This window comes from Stegodyphus dumicola, chromosome 10, assembly GCF_044657685.1.
Source record: "Stegodyphus dumicola isolate Sdum_Otavi_A_Nest chromosome 10, ASM4465768v1".
Lineage (NCBI taxonomy): Eukaryota > Metazoa > Arthropoda > Arachnida > Araneae > Eresidae > Stegodyphus > Stegodyphus dumicola.
In genome coordinates, this window is record NC_140777.1 from 91,497,830 (window position 1) to 91,520,700 (window position 22,871).

The following is a 22,871-nucleotide window of genomic DNA, read 5'->3' on the forward strand; positions in this document are numbered from 1 at the left end:
AAGCCAAACATTTTAGTATCTGGTGTTATTAGTCATGAATTTCCGTGCAGTCTTTGAAAGTGCATCTAATGAAACTTGAGGATGCATCTTTGACAGTAGATATTAGCTACCATGTATGTTGAAAAAACTGCTCTTTTTGTGTCACACTGTTATTGCAAGTCCTCCCCACCGGAAAAAAAAACAAATTTAAACAGAAACGGCAAAACAATTCTGAGGAAACTGAACGTGTGATTAGCCACCTCGATGGGCAGACATGTGAAAAGCGATTACGAAATTCATTGACAGAGTGCAGTGTTGAAGAGCAAATGGTAGAGGATATATGCATACATTATTTTTCACTCCTAAATCGAAACATTAACCTGTTTCACGTACGTAAATATATTTTTATTACATTTGACTGCATAATTTCTTGGCATCATGCACATTCGGTATTTTATTTGCTTTGCGCATTTTATTTCTTGATTTTATAAAGGGTTTACACACTCACCAATTTAAGAAGTGTGAAGAGACTTACCTCAGAAGATGAGGATTGTACTTTTCCAACCCCATAAGTTCGTCTCTAGTTATATGATTTTTGTTTGTACACACGTGCGTGCCATGAACAGTATCTTACCAAGTTACTGGTTTCTTCCTTCAACTATTTCTCATCATATTTCCTTGTGAGTCTTATGAGAGGGAAAAAAGTACTTTAACTTTTGTGCACAATATTTACCGTCTAAATATTTTGCAGGCATATCTGAATATTACTCTTTTGTCATAGCGTTTTATGAATGTATTTTCATAGTGTTTCTACAAATATTAAGTAACTCATCTAATTCTTTCATTCTTTGCCAGCCTTTTGTCTGAGCATGAGTGCAATTTGTTGAGTTTGCATAACAACAATTCTCGATATAATTTCTTTATTTATCCGCATCTTGAAGACGTACCTGGATATATTAACCGAATCGTGTTACAACACAAAGATCTTGTTCGCATGTAATCTATAAATATTTTATAACGTGATGAAAAATATTCAAACAGTTCCTGTATAAGTAAAGTTATAACGTCTTGTGTACTTCGCTATCATAAACTGAACTCGACGTTAGAAGACTGTTTAGAGGATAATTCCCAAGTCTTAAAATGCGACGTATTCAGGAGAAGGGTGTAAAGAACCCTTTATAAACACAAGTAAAGTTTACAGATGGCATCATCTCCTGTTTCCAAAAGCCAACAATTTTGGTTAAACTCAAAACGTATTGAATAACTTAAAATTAAATGAAGTCAAGTTTAGCCCAACGCTTCACAGGTAAACTATTGCTCACGTTGGCTCAAACTCTAAAATTCATCTTAAACAAATCTAATGGTAAGAATAGTTCAACGCCACAGAAATAATAATGGATTATTATTTCGCCACATTTGTATGCTGCCGGTTTTGTTTGGGTTGTTTGAAGGTAGTTATAGATTGAAAGAGATGGTAAGAGAACAACTGAGCATGTAATGGTCAGGCTTTTGACTGAAAACTCAGTCACCATTATTGGTGTTACCATACATTTGGAAATAAGTTGGGAAAAGGTCCTGGCCAGTGATGAAACGCACGAGCTGTGGGATGGAGGTGTGACGATCAATGGAGGCGTTTGGAATGAACTAATGATCGCAACGTCCTTTATCGCTGTCATTCCCTTCTTGGTAGGATTGCTAGAACGCCCCAACCCGCCTGATCACAAAGTGATCTTATGTTTCAAAAAGGGGCGTCCCATTCATACCACAAGCGAAGGCAGCCAGCGACCCGGAATTTTGATTTTAAACATTTGAAATTATATGCAAGAGAATTGATGGCCTTTATTAATGGCAATAGACATGCGATTGGGGTTTTTAACTAAGTTCGTTTTATTTTCAAAGTGTTTATTTTAGGATTTCTTTTTCGTCGTGTTTGATGATATGTGTGACTGTATGTCATATTTTCGTTGTGTGTTTTATGTGTGTTTTCCTTCCTTATTTTATGTTATCATTTTTAGTAACACAGTTTTCTTGATTTAGTTATTTTTGGTTTTCTTCTTTCCTGTTGTGTCGTTAATCTAGCCATTTAAAAAAAATAAAATTATGTAGTTGTATGGCAACCTTGCTGGATGTATGATTATTATTTTCTTTAGTTGATTATGCTAACATTTTAGTTACTCGGAATACCGGGCTTGGTTTCTTGGAACTTAGAATTTTATGTTAAATGTTAAAGTCGCTTCGTATATAATATCTTGGATTAGTTGTTCTTTTTTATTAATCTGACGTTTTAACTTTTGTTGGGGGACTCCCTTCTTGGTACCAGATTAATGACTCTCGGAGGAAAATTGTTTGAGGTAGAACAAGGGCGATGAAATATGACATTGCCTTGGATCAATGTCGCACGCCATCTGTTTGGCCATGATCAGCCGTTTCATTGTCTTCGAATCTATCATGTGCGTTTACCCATACGAGCTAGATGTTATGCCTGTAATTGTATAATTGCTGTTGTTTGGCTGTTATGAGAATAAATTGTTTTAGGATCTCTTCTCCTTTGCTAGCATACACTGTAACTAGATCAACTTAAGAGTCTGGTAAATATTAGTAAATGTGCGGCATCAAAACTTAAAATATCTACTGTGTTGAAAGTTTGAATAAAATTATGATATCTCATTTAAATTTGAGAAAAGTTAAACATATGTTGATTCTTTCTTTCATGTTGTGCTTCGTCACATTCTAGATCAATCCAGAGGGCTATACTGTTCTTATGGCAAACAGCAGAGTTTAAAATGAAAAGAACTTCAATCATAATTATAATGGTAGCAAAGATTTCGTTTTGGCGTTTTGTTGTTTTCTTACAGACACAAAGCCACGATTAGAACAGACACTAACACGGCTGCTGAAAGTTATAAATTAGTTGAGCTCTGTCTGTTCTACGCAGTTAGGTTGGAACTTCGAGTAGATTTATTTAAAGTGTAAGCTAGTTAATAGTATACTGTTAAGTTTCAGCACGCCGCTGTGCTGAGAAGACTTCAGTTATGATTTAGTATTTTAAGCTGAAACCACCTGTAGAGAGGAAATATAAGCTTTAAATTACTTTTTACGTTTTATGTAAAAAATCAAATCTTCATATCGCTGATTCTGCATGATTTTTCCTATACTTTGCCTCAAAACGTCAATATGCGTTTTCCTGAACTATGCAGCCTGTGATGAAAAATAAATTGCGAATGAATTCCTGAACTAGGCAATATTAGCCATATGGACTGTCAGAGCAGGAACCGCTGTCATCCTCTCTCCCCCGTTGGGCTAAGATAATGAAAGCAGGAAGGGTCTTTGGCTTATTTCATTAAAATTATCATTAACATAGCTATCATTATTATAACAATTTGGTTTATTGAATGTATGAAACTTATATTTAGGAATGGTCACATATTTTTTAGTGTTTTGAAAGTTTTTATATCATTCATAGAAGTAATGCTGTATATTGATTCATGAAGAAGATAATAGAATAAAATTTCAGTGTGTTATAACAGCTTACTTATACAAATACGTGATTCCTATAATGGCGTTTATTGCATCTGTATAATTTAAATTAAAGGAATTATGAGTTTTAAAAGCACTGTAAAATTCTTCACATTTCTGGAATTCCAAAAATCATTTTTATACTAGCGGCATCGCAAACCATTACGCAACATTATTGGATTTAGTTCCTAAACGTAACTGAATGTAAACTTGTTGCTTATTAGACATAACCAATTGCAATTTAGTAAAAGGGGGCGGGCGCATGTAGCTTTCTGCACCTTTCATCAGCTTTTGAGTGTAAATTACTTAGTTAAAATCATACAAGAATATGTATTACTTTTATCCTAATGATTTTCGCATAAAAATTGCACATTTCTCTGATTAAGAAATTCAAATTTTCGACCTCAAAATTTTTATTAAACTGTTTATGAAAGTATTACCTTATATAGGGAAATTCTGTAAACAGAAATTTCATTGGTAGTGTCATATTCTGCTTCTGCTTCTTGGGCGTTTAGGTTTTGGATATATATTTAATTCCTAAGTAGACGTATCGTAATGTGAGCATTGCATAACACCAAACGTTTAATGGCACAAAAACGTTATTAACACACGAACAAAACAGGAACAAACGATTAACACAAAAATAGAACCACGTTTATCATCACGCTGGCATACAGCGGGTTACCTTCGTTACTTCCCTATTAACTACTAACTAACTACTCTTCTCTAGTAAGTCACATGAGAGAGAGGCGTTGCAGGCCGTTCGGCTAAACTGCGCATGCGTGGTCATCACGTCATGAAACCTCCCCTCTAAGAGATTTGATTGCGTCTTTCAATGACCTGTCAAATCCACACATATAAACATTTCTTGAAACAAAATAAAATAATATTCATGAAATTTTTAAACTTAATTAACCTATTCTTTCCGTTTTAGATGACAAGTTGAGATGATAAACGAAAGTTTAATTTTGAATGCAAGAATGTAAACATTACCAATGATAGTTTCGTTGAAATGTCTTTTCATGAAACTGAAATTTTTGTCGAAATACTTGACCATGATAGGGAAAACCTAATTAATGAAAAGTGTAATGAAACTGTTAAGAAAATAATAGAATGTTATTCTCTTGTATATGAAGATACACGTAAGGATGATTCCAAAGGTAGCACGAGACACGATCAATGTGTTTCGGATTCAGAACTGTTTCGAGTTCAAAAATGAATGACCCATCTTTAAAAACATGCTGGCAAAATGCTAAGAACGGAAGTAATAACTTAATTGACAACTTTTTGTATCATAAAGAAAAAGTTTTAGAAGAAAGAGTTCACCATTTAGTCGTTCCTAAAGAAAGAAGAAAACAAATTTTGGACTTAGCTCATTCAAGCTTATGGAGAAGTCACCTGCGAACCAAGAAGACAGCCGAACGTTTGGATATTCCTTCCATTGGCCTGAAATCAAGAAAAATGTAAATGAGTATTGCAATACTTGTACTTCTTGTCAACTTCAAGCAAAAACGCGTCTTTTTGATGAAGTTCCGATTACGCCAGTATCACATAAAGAACCATTTTAGGTAATTAATGGGGATATCCTTGGACCTGAAGAGCCAAGCTGTAGAGGTTATAAATATATTCTGTGTGCTGTTGATCAATGTACAAGATGGCCCGAAGCGGTACCATACACACAGGAATCCTTCAGATTGTTGCTTCGGATCAAAGAACTAATTTTACTACTTTGTTGACTCGTTGAGTTTTTGAAAAGGATCGAATCGTCCCCAAGGTTCTCGACTCCTTATCATCCAAGTTCAAATGGCCTTGTAAAAAGATTTAATGTTGTTGTAAAGCGATGATACATAATACCATCAGGGAACATTCCAAAGATTTGAAGAAACATCTACCATATTTACTTTGGGTTTATCGAGAAGTTCCTAATGCTACGACTGGTGTTAGTCCTTTCCAGATGCTTTATGGAAGACGTCCTAATGGCCCTTTATTTATCCTGAAGACGTCATGGACTGATGAAACTCCTGTTCCTCATGGACAGTTAAGCTCATGAAATAATTATATTTTCCAGTGAGTGAAGAATGACTGACGTTATGAACTATGAACTATAAGACATTTTAACTATTTAGTTTGAAATTTTTTTTAGAACTAAAATGCTAAACTTTTGATTTTTTTCTAACGTTATGTATTATGTTTAAAGATTTAGTCAGGGTTTTCTAAAGTATTATGTTTAATTTTAAATGATTGATTTGTATCGTCTTATTTATATGATAATTGCTTATATGATTATGATTATATGAACGATTTAAGTTTTAAAAGTTAATTGAATGTTACATCTTTTAAATGAATAAGATTATTGAATTTATGTTGAAGTAAATTTAATTTAAAATGGCAAGAATAGGTTAATTAAGTTTGAAAATTTCATGAATGTTATTTTATTTTGTTTCAAGAAATGTTTATATGTGTGGATTTGACAGGTCATTGAAAGACGCAATCAAATCTTTAAGAGGGGAGGTGTCATGACGTGATGACTACGCATGCGCAGTTTAGCCGAACGGCCTGCAACGCCTCTCTCTCTCTTTCATGTGACTTACTAAAAAAGAGTAGTTAGTTAGTAGTTAATAGGGAAGAAACGAAGCACTTAACGACAAGAGTAAATCATTACATAACTTATCCACCAATGCACATGCTATAAAAATAGGTGACACAAATTTATCATCTTCAGAATACATTACTAAAGGTAGGTTAATGAGAGGAGCTTTTAAAGATTATCCGAAAGCTGACGTGAGGATAACACTTCCATGTGACGTACGGTATTTTTCCGGTACAATGTCAGCCCTGACAACGGTTAATTGTGTACCCGTATCTGCTACTGCATTAATGAATTTGCATTAATTACCGATTATCTGAATGATTTGAAGATAAAACTGGAGAAAGCTGCTGAATACGCAGGACTTACAGATGTTGGAAAGCAACAAGCGTATGCGTTCTACCGTAACCGAAAGACTCGTCATAAAGAATTCAAGGAAGGTGACAGGGTTATAGTTTTAATCCCTGATAGTCAAAACAAAGTTTATGCTATGGTCATCAAAAAGCATACTGATTATACTACTTACATAGTACAAATGCCTGACAATTCCTCGAAGCACGTTCACGCAAACAAGATAAAAGAGTTGAATACCGCTATGAATAATGTAGGTATGATATATGATACAGATATTGATTTCGGCGAAGCTGTAATAATTCCAAGAATTGAGCCACGTAAAGCAAAAGAACACTATTCTAATGAGGAATGTGATTTTACGCACCTTCAACAGCATAAGAGGAAAGAACTTATGAAAGCTTTAAGAAGGCAGAAGAACCTAAGAGCTGGTATTCCGAAAATCGCCAATGTTGGAGAACATAACATCAAACTAAAGCCTGGAAGTATGCTAAAAAAGCAGAAACCGTATTGAATACCTGAAGTTCTAAAAAATGAAGTTGATCGACAAATAGATGAGCTTAAGCTAAAGCTAATCTTTGAATCGGAAAGTATATATGTGCATCCAGTAGTTTGTGTGTCAACAAAATGGAATGGTAGCATGTGTAGACTATAAGCCTATGCTGAGTTTATTGATGACGTGACTTAATGAAATAATTATATTTTCCAGTGAGTGAAGAATGACTGACGTTATGAACTATGAACTATAAGACATTTTAACTATTTAGTTTGAAATTTTTTTTTAGAACTAAAATGCTAAACTTTTGATTTTTTTCTAACGTTATGTATTATGTTTAAAGATTTAGTCAGGGTTTTCTAAAGTATTATGTTTAATTTTAAATGATTGATTTGTATCGTCTTATTTATATGATAATTGCTTATATGATTATGATTATATGAACGATTTAAGTTTTAAAAGTTAATTGAATGTTACATCTTTTAAATGAATAAGATTATTGAATTTATGTTGAAGTAAATTTAATTTAAAATGGCAAGAATAGGTTAATTAAGTTTGAAAATTTCATGAATGTTATTTTATTTTGTTTCAAGAAATGTTTATATGTCTGGATTTGACAGGTCATTGAAAGACGCAATCAAATCTTTAAGAGGGGAGGTGTCATGACGTGATGACTACGCATGCGCAGTTTAGCCGAACGGCCTGCAACGCCTCTCTCTCTCTTTCATGTGACTTACTAGAGAAGAGTAGTTAGTTAGTAGTTAATAGGGAAGAAACGAAGCACTTAACGACAAGAGTAAATCATTACATAACTTATCCACCAATGCACATGCTATAAAAATAGGTGACACAAATTTATCATCTTCAGAATACATTACTAAAGGTAGGTTAATGAGAGGAGCTTTTAAAGATTATCCGAAAGCTGACGTGAGGATAACACTTCCATGTGACGTACGGTATTTTTCCGGTACAATGTCAGCCCTGACAACGGTTAATTGTGTACCCGTATCTGCTACTGCATTAATGAATTTACCATCACATATAAGTTTAACAGTTGGCAAATCACCTATTAATTCCTTATCTTATTGATTCACAGTAAAATAGTTAGAAGAAATCTTTGCTGTTACGGCGTTAGAATTATTTTTAATTTCTTCCTTAGCAACCTTTTCCTTATCTTCATGCTACAATATATTATGATACTTAGAATTACATTTTGAGCATTTTAATTCAGAAGCACAATTTTTTGTTCTACAGTTCCTTTCGAAACAAAGAAAGCACCGATTAGAAGCTTTAAACTCTTTTTCCGGCTTTAGTGTAGAATTGGGTGCCCCTTCGATTAGCCATAAGTGTTTTTTTTAATTTTGGCGATGAAACCTCATTTCTGTTTACCATGATAGTTTTGTTTTAGCTTCTTGATTTTTTTAAATGATAATAAATTGATGTGTACATGGACAAATTTAAAGCAGTGCGCAATGCCTAGTTTGTGCAATTCTGGGATGTTTTTTTAAGTGAAAACAGATAGATGTGTACATGGGCACACAGGTTTTGCAATTCTTTGACTCCTTATTTTAGTTTTGTATAGAGGCCACCTTGAAATTGGGCCTTCCTGGCGCCGATCTTGGCGTCAAAAAAGAATCGCAGAAACACAAGAGGCACCCAATTGTAAACTTTTACCTTTTTCCTTTCTTCCAGGGACATAACGCATTTTTCCGAAACATGATTTCCGCTTTCACAAAATACGCAAGTAAACGTTCGAACAGCTTCAATTTTGCTTACATTAGGGGAATAGCTGGCGCCAAATTTGTTGGCGTTGAATGAATTCTGAGTGTGAAAATTCGCGTAACTCTTGGAATAAAAAAATAAAGTTCGTTCGCGACTTTCAATTTCCCGTTTTAGAAATTTCATGAGGTCTTCGACATTAAAACTTTCCTCATCTGCTTTCTGGGGAGCAAAATCAAGGGTACTATCAAGAAGAGATTTTATTAATAAAGGATACAGTAAATTTCCATACGATTCGGTTTTGATTCCTATCGAATTTAGTGACCTTACTTGTACGTTGCATGTGTAATATAATTCTCTCAAAGCATTAATATCATTAGAACTTCGGACAGGTCGTAAATTTAAACAGTTTATGCATGTAAGAATTAATAAGGAGATCTTTTCGACCATATCTCTCTTTAAGAATTTTAAATGCTTCCTCGTAGTTTTCTGCCGATAAAGAAAAACCTTCTATCGTTTTGAAAGCTGCACCGCCTAACAGGCTAATCACGTAATTAAACTTATTCACTTTAGATAGTTTTTCGTTTTGATTTACAGCCGTGTCAAAAGAGTTGTAAAATGTTTGTCACACTTCAGCGTTTCCATAAAATTTATCAATCATAATCTTTGGCAATTTAACATCATAATCAGAACTTTTATCGACACCAGAAATAGATAAATTGTTACTCTCATTATAAGAACCACTAGAAACTAGCCAATTATTGCTATTTCCTCTTTTTTCTTTCAATAATTTTGTGCCTCTAAAACTCCATTTCGCAATCTTTTCTTCGTATTTCAAGGTACTTTCCACTTCGGTTTCAATGACATTAACATCAGTCAAAGTTTTAATTTTTTCATCTAACGCTCTCAAAGAAATAGCTTTTGTTTTAAAATTTCCAGTGATTCTTCTAGGTCTTCAAAGTTACTGGCTGCAATTAATGATTCAATAGAATTTGTTACTTTAGTAATGGCTGAACGAATATTTTTCCGTTCTTTCTTAGATTTTGTTAGCTCTTCAGCCATGTTTATAACCTTGAATTTCACTTTACCACAAAATAAATTGAACGAAGTACTTCTTACCTTTCTGAAGACTCACTTACGCGTTTACTTGTGAAATTTGAAGAATGACATATCCTTCTTTTCTGACACCACTGTCATATTCTGCTTCTGCTTCTTGGGCGTGTAGGTTCTGAATATATATATTTAATTCCTAATGTAGACGTATCGTAATGTGGGCATTGCATAAAACCAAGCATTTAACGGCACAAAAACTTTATTAACAGACGAACAAAACAGGAACAAACGATTAATACAAAAATAGAACCACGTTTATTATGACGTTGGCATACAGCGGGTTACTTTCGTTACTTCGCTACTAACTACTAACCAACTACTCTTCTCTAGTAAGTCACATGAGAGAGAGGCGTTGCAGGCCGTTCGGCTAAACTGCGCATGCGTGGTCATCACGTCATGACAGATGGAGCTATTAGCTTTAAGCTTATAATAATTAGCTTATGTATAATTAAAGCAGAAAAGTTTCTCAACTTGATTTTTTAAGCGAATTCTATACTTGAATCTTGATGGAAATAAACAGTTGGTTTAAAGTCATAAACAGAGTATTGATCTAAATTTTCCTATTTTAATTTTGGAAATGAATATTTTATATTTTATATTTTATATCTCGAAATCTAACTCTGATGCTTATTTGAGAACTAACATTAATGGAAATTTAAAATTAGGACAAATTAGAATTTATATTTAAATTTATATTTTAAATTTTATGCCTTTTTTAAATGGTATAAATGGAGGGTTGATACGCTCACACATATTACCTTCCTCATTATGAGTGTTCAAAATAAGGGGAAAAATTTTGTGAAGATCGAATGCAATTTTTTATCAAATACGAATAGTTTCCAGAAATCCTATAATTTTAATTTTTAGCTGATGCATGTGAAAATTGCTGTTTTTAACAAATAAATTTTTTCTTGAAAATTTTAATATCTGGATGGTATTTAGAATTTTGCATCTTCTTAAGTATTTAAAGAAAATATTAATATAACATTTAACTTACTATTACATAAGTGTTAAAGCATCTGGCTACATTGCGTTCCGAAAGAGGGCGCAGTTTGCATCAAGAAAAATTACATTGTGCAACAAATATAACTGAATCATAGATCAAATAGGTTATAAGAACCTCAATATAAGACTATAAGAATATAATCCCTCCTACGTAGGAAATTCCTAAAGCTTCACTAGCCTTTAACTCTTGAGTAATGTAAAAACAGAATTAGAAGCAAAAATGATCATTTTTAATATTGCTATAAAATGGAAACTAATTTTTCCAGCAAAATAAATCCATGGATTATATAATAAAGTTTACATCAGTTACACTTTCTTTCTGTTAATTTATTACATAAAAAGATGTGAAACGCCTTTGAACATTGAAACAGGTACAATAATTGTGCATCCTTCTAAAATATCTGCAGCCTATAAAGGCTATGAGGCGGACATCATAAATAGGAAGATGGTGAAATTGAAATTGCAGCAGGAAATTTACTGAGGTACTGTAATGTCATTTAACCTGAATGCACACCTTGATTTATAGCAGGCAAAGGTAGTTAAACTTATACGCTCCACGTAACCAACTGTTTGTCGCTGCAAATTTATTCAGTGCCATCAGTCATTCCTGAGCATCCTATCGATTGTAGGCATAGTAGGTTCAATGCGTTTCAAGACCATCAATGTAAATGATATTTGAATTGCATGAATCTAAATCTGATATACACACGACGTAAAAGCCTCGCTAACAGCTATAAATTTCATTAAAAGGTTGTAGTTCAATTTTATTTTCAAATTAATACAGTTCCTTAATGGATGATTAATGTAGGTTCTTAAGGTATCATGCGTGTCATTGGAGCATCAGAAAAGATATACTAAGTTTCATGTTTTCTTTGCAAAAGGCGCATTAAATATTTGGCTCTAATAGCGAAATTATTTGCTTAAAGGAATGTAACGAAATCACAAAGGTAAGAATATTTCGTGTACTTGTCGAACCAAATGAAAAGTTTATGAAAAGTGTCTCCTTCTTATAAAACTAAGTCTTGTTGGCATTACAAAAAAGTGGTCATTATCTGATTGCAGAGCAATCTGTGCAATATATCCATTTTGACGAATGCCTGAGTAAAACATTCCTTCAGGGAAATAGCTTAAACTGTATTTAATGTGCACATGAGAAAGTTAGCTATACAATTAAAACATTCCATCAGAAAAAAGTCCCTAATAATGTGGTAGTGCTTCTTCACTATCCCATTAATAAAACTACAAAAAGTGTACTCTGGTTTCACAAGACGTCCTCGTTCTGACCCGGAAATAATATCAGATTCACATTACAGATTCGTACAAATATTTCAAAATTTGGTTAGACAAAGTGTTAATAAATGAAAGTAATAGTTTAAAGTCATGGAACTTGTTTCACGATAGAAGTTTCATGAAACATCTATCATGAAACTTGTTTGTGGGCAAATAAGGATATATTTATTTATAATCAAAATAAAAAATTTCATCATTAACTTTTTTGACTGTGAGAGTACAAATTAAGCAAATTCAACAGTAAGCTCTTTCTAGTGTCAAATAAGAACCTTTCGACTTGAAAAATCAGGCAAGAGTCTCTTGTCGTCAAAGAAGATAATATTCTGCGGAATATTTCGATCCTTGAAGTGTTTATTAAAGCCAATGTCAGCTATAGGTTGATTTCAGCTCGATTTCATTTTGCAAGGTCTGTTTTCCTTTCGCCAGTTACGTTCTAAAAATTTTGCTCTATCATGTGCATAGTGCGTCCACCCCCTCAACGCCTGATGATATACTTTCTCCCCTTCCTTTAATAACAGTACAAAGAAAGATCATAAAAAGGACTTTTATGCTGATTTCCTAACCTATATACTATATCCGTTATACCAAAAGGGTGCATGATAGGAATGCTCTACCTGCTTACATAACTCAACTCTTCATTTAGAGATGAATATAACATTTGAACGTGAGAATTAGTAATGCCACCTTTAGAAAAATATACTATGCCGATGAACGGAGTCGACTCTGAAACTTTGGTTATCAGGTCAACATACTAACACACTGCACATTAGAATAATATGGGGAAAATAATTTTAGTTCCTTACTTCCGAGCTAAGGTATTCTAGAAAAAAAAGTTGAAATACGCATTCATGCAAAGAATTTAATAATCATTATGTGACAAGGAGCTTCGAGGTTTGTAACATAACCTCGAAGCAGGCAGAATTCTTATGATTCCCACAAAATTTTAGATCCACAAAAGCCTTCAACAATCATCATAAAACGCTTGAATTAATAATCATTGTAGAAATATTTTCATCATAAAAACATTTTCATCTGATAGCAGTCTTAAACTGCAGTGGCTAGGTGCACCTACTTTAAGCGCCTTGAACTGATGATGAAGGCAGACGGGATTCATTATTCCTCAAAATAAGTTGAAGTTTTGTATGCTAAAAATAAGCACGGCATACTTTCGTATAGCTTCCAAATACTTACTCTGCTTCCAGGTCCTTTTTTCTAAGACATTAATGAGTAAACGATAAGCAGAGATATGTTTGCAAATTCCAGTTGCCTGTTGATAAAGATATACTAAAACTAAGCCAAACAAATTCGGCTTTCTATAAATATGTATATAAAGCTCATTCATTGTTAAAATATCATTACAATGGCAGGAAATTAACGAAGGCCTTCGACTCATTGCGTGATTCTCAGAGAAAATTTTATGTCACAGTTTTTGATAATGTTGACATGAATAAAATTTTGTAAACTCTTCTATGGGCGAAGAACTTTGATAAAAGTCTAGTTGAGATAATTAAAATTTTCAATGAAATATTTCAAGCTGTAATAACTGAATCACGTTCCTTTAATTTTGCAATAATACCTGATAGTTTTCACATTGGACATCTCGTAATTTAAACTCATTTTATTCATGTAGTTGATAAATATTCCCAACAGCAATGAATTTTAAAAGAAAAAAATTAAAATAAAAAGAGAATCGGTTTAATATTAGACAAAAAAGTCATATTACTTTGAGGCAGAGCTTGATTAAATCTCTATTTCGAGGCTGACCATACACAGGCCACGCTTCTCAGAAAGTTTTTGCTTGCAAAATTGTTTTGTTCTGAAGAAGAAGGACTTGTGTCTAACCACAGTCAAAAGCTACCGAATGTTAATCGAAATGTAGACTAAACAAAAAATCTTTTGCCTAATATTTGGCAAAAAAAAATGGAAAAAAGTTCTTTTTTCGTTCCTGAAGAAGATGGAACTTTGTCTGATCGTCTCCGACATTAGTAGAATTTAAATCAAAATATGCTTTAAACTGCATTTGCTTTTGGTCTATAATGAAATTTTACATTATCGTGTATTTTTAATATTTAAAAGAAAATCGTCCAGCTCTGCAAAAATTTATTACTCATAATGAAATAGATTTTATTGCAAATATATACCTGCATTTATCATATTTCTTCATAATTTTAAACCGGTAAAGAGGAAAAAAAGTGGTAGAATTTTCATTATTAATCAATGTCGATTCTCATTATTCTTCCAATTACTCTCAGTGTTTATTATCACCTAAAAGAGAATTTCATAAATACGGTGTAATATCCTTGCTAAACTAGGGTTCTTTAAGAACTAGAATAGTGAAGAGATATGTAGTGACTATTCGCTGAGTTCTAGTATGTAAGAAGTCCAAAGAATAGGTAAATCTACCCTTTATTCCAGCTGAAAATAAATTAACATATGATCCCTTCTGGGACTTCCAGTAAACCTCCACTTGGGCTATAACTCAAGATGGAAGATATTAAGCTACTCTAACTAAAATAAATCTAAACTGCACAGAATTATTTGTTGGATCTTATTTAAGATCGCAGGCGAATACTACTAACAGGCACGTAACAATGTGACCGAATAACAGGAAGCTTAAACTAGTAGCAACAACGTGGCCGAAAGACAGATCACGCTCTCCTACGCTCTTCTACTGATGTGACTCAGATTTCAGCTTAAATATTCATTTCTACCTTATTTATATAAAGCGAATTCCTGAAAACTTATTCTAGCAGTGAAACGTAGGTGACAAAAGAGAAGGTAAAGAAAAGGCTTGTTCCAAAGTAAAAATAAATATTAGGAAATTAGTAAACCCTACAATGGTTATTTAGCAAAACCGTGAATTACACGAACTTCTCCTTTCCTCTAAACATGATATTTAGCATGGCATAAACATAGTACTGCTAAATATAATGTTTATGCCATGCTAAATACCATGCTTGGAATTCAGTGAAACAAGAGATCTAATAAGGAGCGATGAAGCATTTGATTCTCTAAACATAACATTTGGAATAGGCTAGGTTTTTATCTGCCGCAGCAATTAAAACTCAAAACAAGCTAAACATGTAATTTGAGAAACAAATAGAGGTAACAGTGTAGAGTCATTTGGGTTTTTAAAGTCGTCAATCATGAGGAATAAACAATGCCCTTGCCAGATCTCGAATTCGGAGTCTCCGACTGCCATCTGGATGCGATTAGCTTTACTCTAAGAATTCTTGTGGCTAGAAAAGAGAACGTGCCATGCAACATTATATAAATTTATATCAGAATTACACAAAATATAAAAAATGAGCAAACTGAAGTTTACTAATAAAATGTACGAGAAGAGTTATACTTAACATAACATTCTTTTGTCTTAAATTAACGTTCTAACATCTATACATTCAACTCGAAACAGCCTAATATTCATGTTTCAAAACGGTTTTAACCACTTAAATATTCTATACCAAAGTACTTCGGCTGCGCAATTTGATTGCTGATAGATTATGTATGTTTGAAGATATAGTTGAGATTGAAAAAATCATTGTTATATTTACATTGTTTTGTTATGTTGTTGTAGCTAATCTTTTTTTATTTGAATTGATTGTAACAAGTCCACAAATCTTATCACAAAAAGTGCATGATTTCTTCTGTCATTGGCATGAGCCTCGAGCGCTATATAAGAGACAGTACGACTTTGCCCATCCAGTTCTGAAGGAGAGCACCGGTAGCTTATTTTGTTACAGTAAACAGTGACTTAAAGTCTACTTTATTCGCATAATTTATTATCAGTGTCTTTAATTTTGTTTAGTTTGAGTTACCCAGTTTTTATTACATAAATCTTTCATTGTCATCCAGGTTTAACATTTAATGAGAAATGAAGCTTCTTCAAAGCTTTTCGTCTTAAATAATGAGCAGTGAAACTGCTAAATATTTAGTTTTTGTTAGTTTCTCAAAAATGAATCACAAAAAGAATGAAATGGATCCAAGAGGGCTATGGGCTCAAAAGAGATTGAAACTTTCTTTCTAATTAATAATACAATAGAAAGACTGTCTTTCATTTCTGAAAATTTCGAAAAGAGTCTGAAAAGTTAGCGAATTTTTTGCAGATGCACTTAAATCATTCTCTAGTTTAAAAATTTTATAATCGATAGTTTTGCCCTCTTTTGTAACAGAATAAAAAACCTCAGCTTTAATTAGTAATTTAGTAGCGAAACAAATATATTTCCAGTATTTGTTCCTTGTTGAATAACGTCTTAGCTTGCATTCTTGCCAATATCCCTGTTCTTTAAAAGGACGACATAAGTTTGCCCTGCTTTTAAATAAAGCTTTAAATAAATATCATATGCAAGGAAAGAAACTGATTTGTCTCCCAAGATAACTATCAAACTTAAGTCTTTTTCCGGTGTTGTTAATTGAAAATGTAATGTATTCTTTGATGTACTTTCGTAAGATGGACTGGAGAGAGTTTCTAGAAACAAAGTGGAGTACAAATTCTTTAAGAGTTTCTTAGGAAGAGAATTTTTAAGATGAGATGCAAAATCTCTTTCACCAATCTAATTAAAGATTGTAATCTTCTTTAGCAAAAAGCATGTAAACTCTATAATTGCATTTAAGTGGCTTTGACTGAAAGTTCTTTAACTGAAACAAAGAAAAGTTTCTTTTCCCTTCCGCATGTTTAATTACAATTAAATTATTAAATCATTTAAACACGAAGGATTTCTTTTTTAAAAACAACTATACTTCGGAATCTTAGTCGTGGAGAGTTTATTTGATACAAATAAAAGTTATTTACAGAAAAAAAAGAGTCAGGTAAAATGATAAAAAAGACAAACTTAAAATTTCCCATGAATTTTACGAAAAGCTAGCATTTCTGATAACATAATGTTATTAAATCTAAGATAACGAGTAAATAATTTTAGACAATTCAGAAGAAAAGCAGGGAAAAAATAAAAAAGAATCCAAGAAGATTTATTAATATGTTGCTTGTATACAAGTTCTCGAAGTTCATATGATGATTAAGCAGACACGGTTTTTTCTGTGATGACTCTAGATTTCTCCTATATTCGAACCCTACATTAGGCTTTGACACTTCCGTGTGCGCGTTTCCATTTTTGACCTGTTTAATGTTTTCGAATGCTATTTTTAAATTCTTTCAGTAAGATCTTCAGCAACATTCTTCGCGCCGCTGCAATTAAATGATCTGTTCAATGTCTAAGAGACCAGGCTGTAAAAAAACTGCCTCTTAAAATTTCCTTCTCGAAAATGCTAATTTTCAAATTAAAAGATATATACCAAAATTCTATCACTCTCACACATTCACTACACAGATTCTGAAAGTTAAATCTATGTAAACAAATGTGTAAGAAAACCAAAATAAGTCTTAAGGCCTTTATGTTAAACTTACCAGTTATTATGATTTTTATCTTACTTTAACTCAGCTTTTCAGTATTTACGACTCGATTTTGAATCCCCATTTTCATCGCCCCCCTCTCATACGATGACACCATATACTATAATAATGTATTTTGAGTATTTGAAGCTAAAACTGCAACGACCTTAACTATAAACCTTAAAAGCTATTAGAAACAAATGAATTTATTAATATTTGGCAGCAGTCATCCTCTGCATTGACAAAACCAGAATCAATGCCTCTCTTCTACTCTCTGTCTTACGTCCACCATTTTGGACATTCTCGAGGCTTTGCGAGAAGTTTTGATTTGTCTCCAACATTCCATAACTCTGGACGACAGCGATATTGCACATCGCTCAATTCTAACGATTCTTAGTAGAATCAATCCTTTTATCGTTATCGGATCTATCATGAACGTGTATATTGTAGTTTGAGTGTCACTTCACCGTCCTACAAACTGAAATGTTTGCTTCTTTTTTCCCCACCAGAGATAAACATTTGCATATGAAACTAGCCTCAGAAATATTTCTTTCCTCCTTTCACCAGGCATTAAGACCCCTGTTTAGAAAATCGTCTCATCCTCTTCCTACCGAGAAGAAAGCTTTTTTTTACATTCCGTAATCTCTTACCTGTAAATTAACAAAAACATTCCCCTAAAAACAAGTTTTTAAATAGGAAGCATTTCCATTGTAATACCAGCTGAAGGAGGGAGGGCCAAAAGAGCATTTCTATTTCCTGTTTATGAAAAGCAAACAAGTACAGGTTCCTCCTCATCAGGAGAAAAGACATCTGCTTAAGGAAATCTGCAGATTCTGCAGAAAGATCTATAGAAGTCTGCAGATTTCTTTAATCCTGATAAACAGAAACTTGTATCTGTTTGTCTTCGAAATAGACACCTGATTAAAATCTACGCCAAAAGCAAAATAAAATTTGCCTGATTTTAATACACAAAATATTTGAATTTTTTGCTGCAAAATTTTATCAAAATACGACCAGAGGCCGAGCGGTTAATGCCGCTGAACACTGGTAGTTCGGTTTGGGCTGGTAATCCTCGCGAACGGGCTGACTGCAAGGGCATTTTTGTAGTTCTCCCCATGTATAACGTGGATACGAGCCAGTTTCCCTTAAAACTTCCTCCACGAGGCATTCTTCCCTTGCCGTGTAGTGCCTAATGGCAAGGCACGTATTAAATAAATAAAAAACAATTTACCGAAATATTTAATTTCGGAATTCCAGATTTTTTTCTTCGTTTTCGAATTTGCTTTTGAGGGTATTAATATTCACAGTATCGTTATACAGAATCTGGGATAGGTTTTGGAATGGGCGTAAGACGACAGCGAAACATCAACAAGTACATAGACTAGCGTGGTTCCGAAATATTCTCAGGAATATATAATTTCTTTTGTGTGTTATTCTTAATGAAGTAAATGAAAACGAAAGGGCCCCTATGTGTTAGTCGCTTAGAAGTTTTTGCAGCAGAGAGCAGGAGACCTAATAAACTTAAACGACATTTGGAAATACTTCATAGTGAATACGTTAACAAACCCAGAAAATTCTGTGAATTAAATCCTACGAAAAAAAGTAACTTTTTCCAAGAAACTGACAAATTATTTCCAGTTCAGCTTGGTAAGGCAACAAATAGCAATAAAGATGCTCAATTCATTGCCTGCTTTCTATTTTCTGATGGTATGCCAGCAGGAGAAGAACTACTTTTCTGTGAACGAATAGAAGTGAGAGCAACAGCATTCCTATCATTCGCTGTCTTAATGATTTTATAAACAGGGCAAACACAGAGTGGATAAAATTGTGTCGGAATATGCTTCGATAGTGCTCTTTTAATAGTGGCTTCTAATGAAGATTCCAGAGTATAAAAGCACTTGTAAAAGAAAAATCTTCACATTATGTCTGAATACATTGTATGATGCACAGATAAACTCTGGATTCTAAAGAAATAAGTCCTGCTTTAAATATCGTGCTAATGATGATTGCAACCGTAGTAAATTATACAAAAATGAGACCCCTAAAATCGAGAATCTTTCTGTTTTGTAAAAACATAGGTGCAATACATTCAGCATTATTATATTTTATTTCGAGGCAAGATGGTTATCACGAGAGAAATTTTTGCTAGGTGATTATGAATTAAGAAATGAAAATGCCACTTTTCTAGGAAAGAAAAACTAATAGGAAGCCGAAACGTTTCCGGATGGTTTATTTGCGATGAAACTGAGCTGCATGGTTGACATATTCGAGAATTGTGGAACAAAAATTTAAAGAAAAAATCCTAGAAACTCTTGCGAACTTAGAAATGTGGATGAATGCTTGAAAACTTAACAAGGTTTAAGAACAGCGTGTGAAAGTTGTTTTTGTAATCATTGAAAATCATTTAGCTGGACTGGCAAAGAATTTTAAAAGTAGTTTCTTGCTGAGGACAACTTGTAGTAGCAAGTTAGAAATCAGTTAATGATACATTTTACAATACTCCCAAACATCTTTCAATTTGAAGAAGTACAATTTACTGTAAGTGTAGAAATCAAAAAATAATTTAATAATAAATCACTCTTTTAATTTTGGGCAAGGCTGGATGATAAGTTTTGGGCAGGAGTGGTTGATGTGTGGTCTTAGACCAGTTAATCAACATTTCAATTTATTTTACTTTTATTAACCCAAAGGAGTGTTAGTCTCGATTTTCTATCGAATCACTAAAAGTGTTGAATCTCTTTGCAGATTGCTGCAACCAAATATTATCGCCCTGTATTGTACCTAAAGAAATTAACTAATGAAGAATTTGCTTAAATGTATGCATATTTCTCGCACTGTGAAAACACAACGGTACCTGCAGCCATCTAAGTTTGAACAACATAGCCCTCCACCCGAATATGGGCACCTGGAAGCCCGAATTTTGATTTTCGAATTTGTTTTATCATCTATTTCATATTTTGTAAAAGGTGGGGAATTATTGATTAAAAATTTCAACGATTTTAAAGCGAGCAGTGGCAGAACTGTACGGAATAGAACAATTTTATTTTAAATATTTATAGCCCAGAGGGCCATTAACCCAATTGTTCTCGTAACGACTTTCGAAACGTGTATATATGTTTAAATGAAAAATTACCCTTTGGGGGCAAAATAAAATCTGAAAGCTTTCAGTTTTTTTTTATTTAATTTGCATCGTCACAGGTGCTGGTTACCTGTAACACCAGCCGTGTTCTGTTTTGTTAAAAGGTCGGTTTAATAAAAACGTTGTTTAAACCTTTGTCATGCTATTTTATACGTAGGAATAACTCACTACTCACGTCTAGTAGAATAAAGTTGTAGGACTAAATTTCAAGCATCAGACCAAGAAACCATGAAGCTTCTTTTAGAAGCGTAAACACTTCGTGCAAATCCTTAATATATTAATCTATCGTCTTACTAGTTATGATTATATCATGTAGATAAATAATGATGCTTTTGACTAAGACGTGCCTTAGCAGTGTCTCCATTACCTTCCAAAAAGTAGACGGTGATCTGCGAAAGCCAGACGGAGTTCTTAAAAAGGCAGAAACGTCTGACTTTGTGATAAATGCGATTTTCAGAACATCTTCGGGCTTTGTAGAGGTTTGAAAACATCCGAAACTAAGATCAAATGTTGCCATGTAATTCGTAGATTTAATTTTTCTAACAATTTCTTCTATTATGAGCGGTTGGATAGGCAAGTTATTTAGTAATACTGTTTAGTTTCCTACAGTCAACCGCGAATCGCCATGCTTTGTGGTCTGGAGGTGAGTGATTATTCATTTTACGGCATAATACTACTAGACTCGGGTTAAGAAAACTTATGGGAATTATAATTTTATTCTTTATCATTTCTGGTATGTGTTTTTCCATAATTTGTTCTTTAACTTTGTCATAACGCTTTGCTCCTAGAGGGGAGGCATTTCTGGTGTTCATACTGTGGCTTACAATTTGCTTGTGGCCTCGCCTTTCGTCAAATAGTTTAGAGAAATGACTTACCAATCATTCCAACTTACTTTTTTCTTCAGTAGGTAGGTCAGTTAACTTAATTTCCTGAGGGAATTTCTTCTGCCTCCACTTCCTTCATATCCAGCTGCAGCATGCCCTCCTGAAAATTTATTTTAGCCTATGCCACCTTTAAAAAAAACCATCACTAAAGTTACTGAAGCCTGGAAATTTTTTACAACGAAAGCACTACGTTTTGCTGTTCGTTCTGTATTTGCAATTGTAAAGTGATTTTTCCGACGCATTTCCACTACGTTCCTTGAGCAGCAATAACGTTTGATCTCTCAAGCTCAAAACATTCGATATCTCCTGAAGAATTTTCGAATATACATTTCTGCTAGGAAGATGCATTGAGCCCCAGTTTTAAAAGTGCATCCGTTGGAACATTTTTTAACAATATTTGTATTGCAGGGAGAGGCAAATATTTTATTACTACTGCATTTAATTGAAACCTCTTCATTTCCTCCTGAGTAACTTGCCCTCTTGTCTTCAGTAAACCTGATTAGTTTCAGTTTTGCTTGCTTCTTTCCCATGTTTTTCTCTTTTGCACATTTCGTTAGCGCTCTCTACTCGCGGTTAATGATTTCTATCTTTTCAAAACGTTTATTTATATTAAACTGTGGTCTGCCTTGAGAGTTAGGTCTATAAAATTGTCGCTGGGACCTCTGGCAATACCCTGTTATACGCGTATTTTCAGCAACCTTCCTGCTTTCGAACATTATCGCGAGTTAAAACAAAATTTCGAGAGTGCTTAGATGCCTTAACTCTAAGAAATTTTGTATTTGAGGTAGCAGCTTAGACAAAATAATTTGAAAAACTTCTGCGATGGGTCTTTTTCCACATAACAAATGAAAGATTTGAATGTTTCATAGAATGAACTCGGTCAGTTCTTCGAACTTCAACTGGTATTTAATGAAACTTCTAACTTGATCCTATCTTTTACTTTGATAAATGCTTTTACGAGGACGTTTCAAATATTTCGAACCTGTAGGTGTCCCTTTCTGGTTTACCCAACAAAAATTTCCCTCTTAGTTTTTACTAATTCAGCGCTTGTCGTCTTCATGCGGCAGTTGAAACTGTAAATATTTGAACGTCTGATACTGGATAAAGTAGAAAATGGTCATATGAATGTTGAAAAAACTTATTTATGAACTTTTTCCATCAAAAGTAAATGTGTGTTTCATAAGTGCAACGCATAGCGTCTACGATTAAGCCTTCATGGACGTAACTGGTACCTGAGGAACTGGTAACCTTAGGAGGGACAGACCTAAAGTTGAACTTCCTTGCGATATGGTCCGCTATTTATTTGGGCACAAACATAAGGTTTAACATCTTTTACTACTCCGAATTGTGACTCAGATGTTTTACAGACGTAAAGCGACTTATCAATATGTCTAAAATTTAAG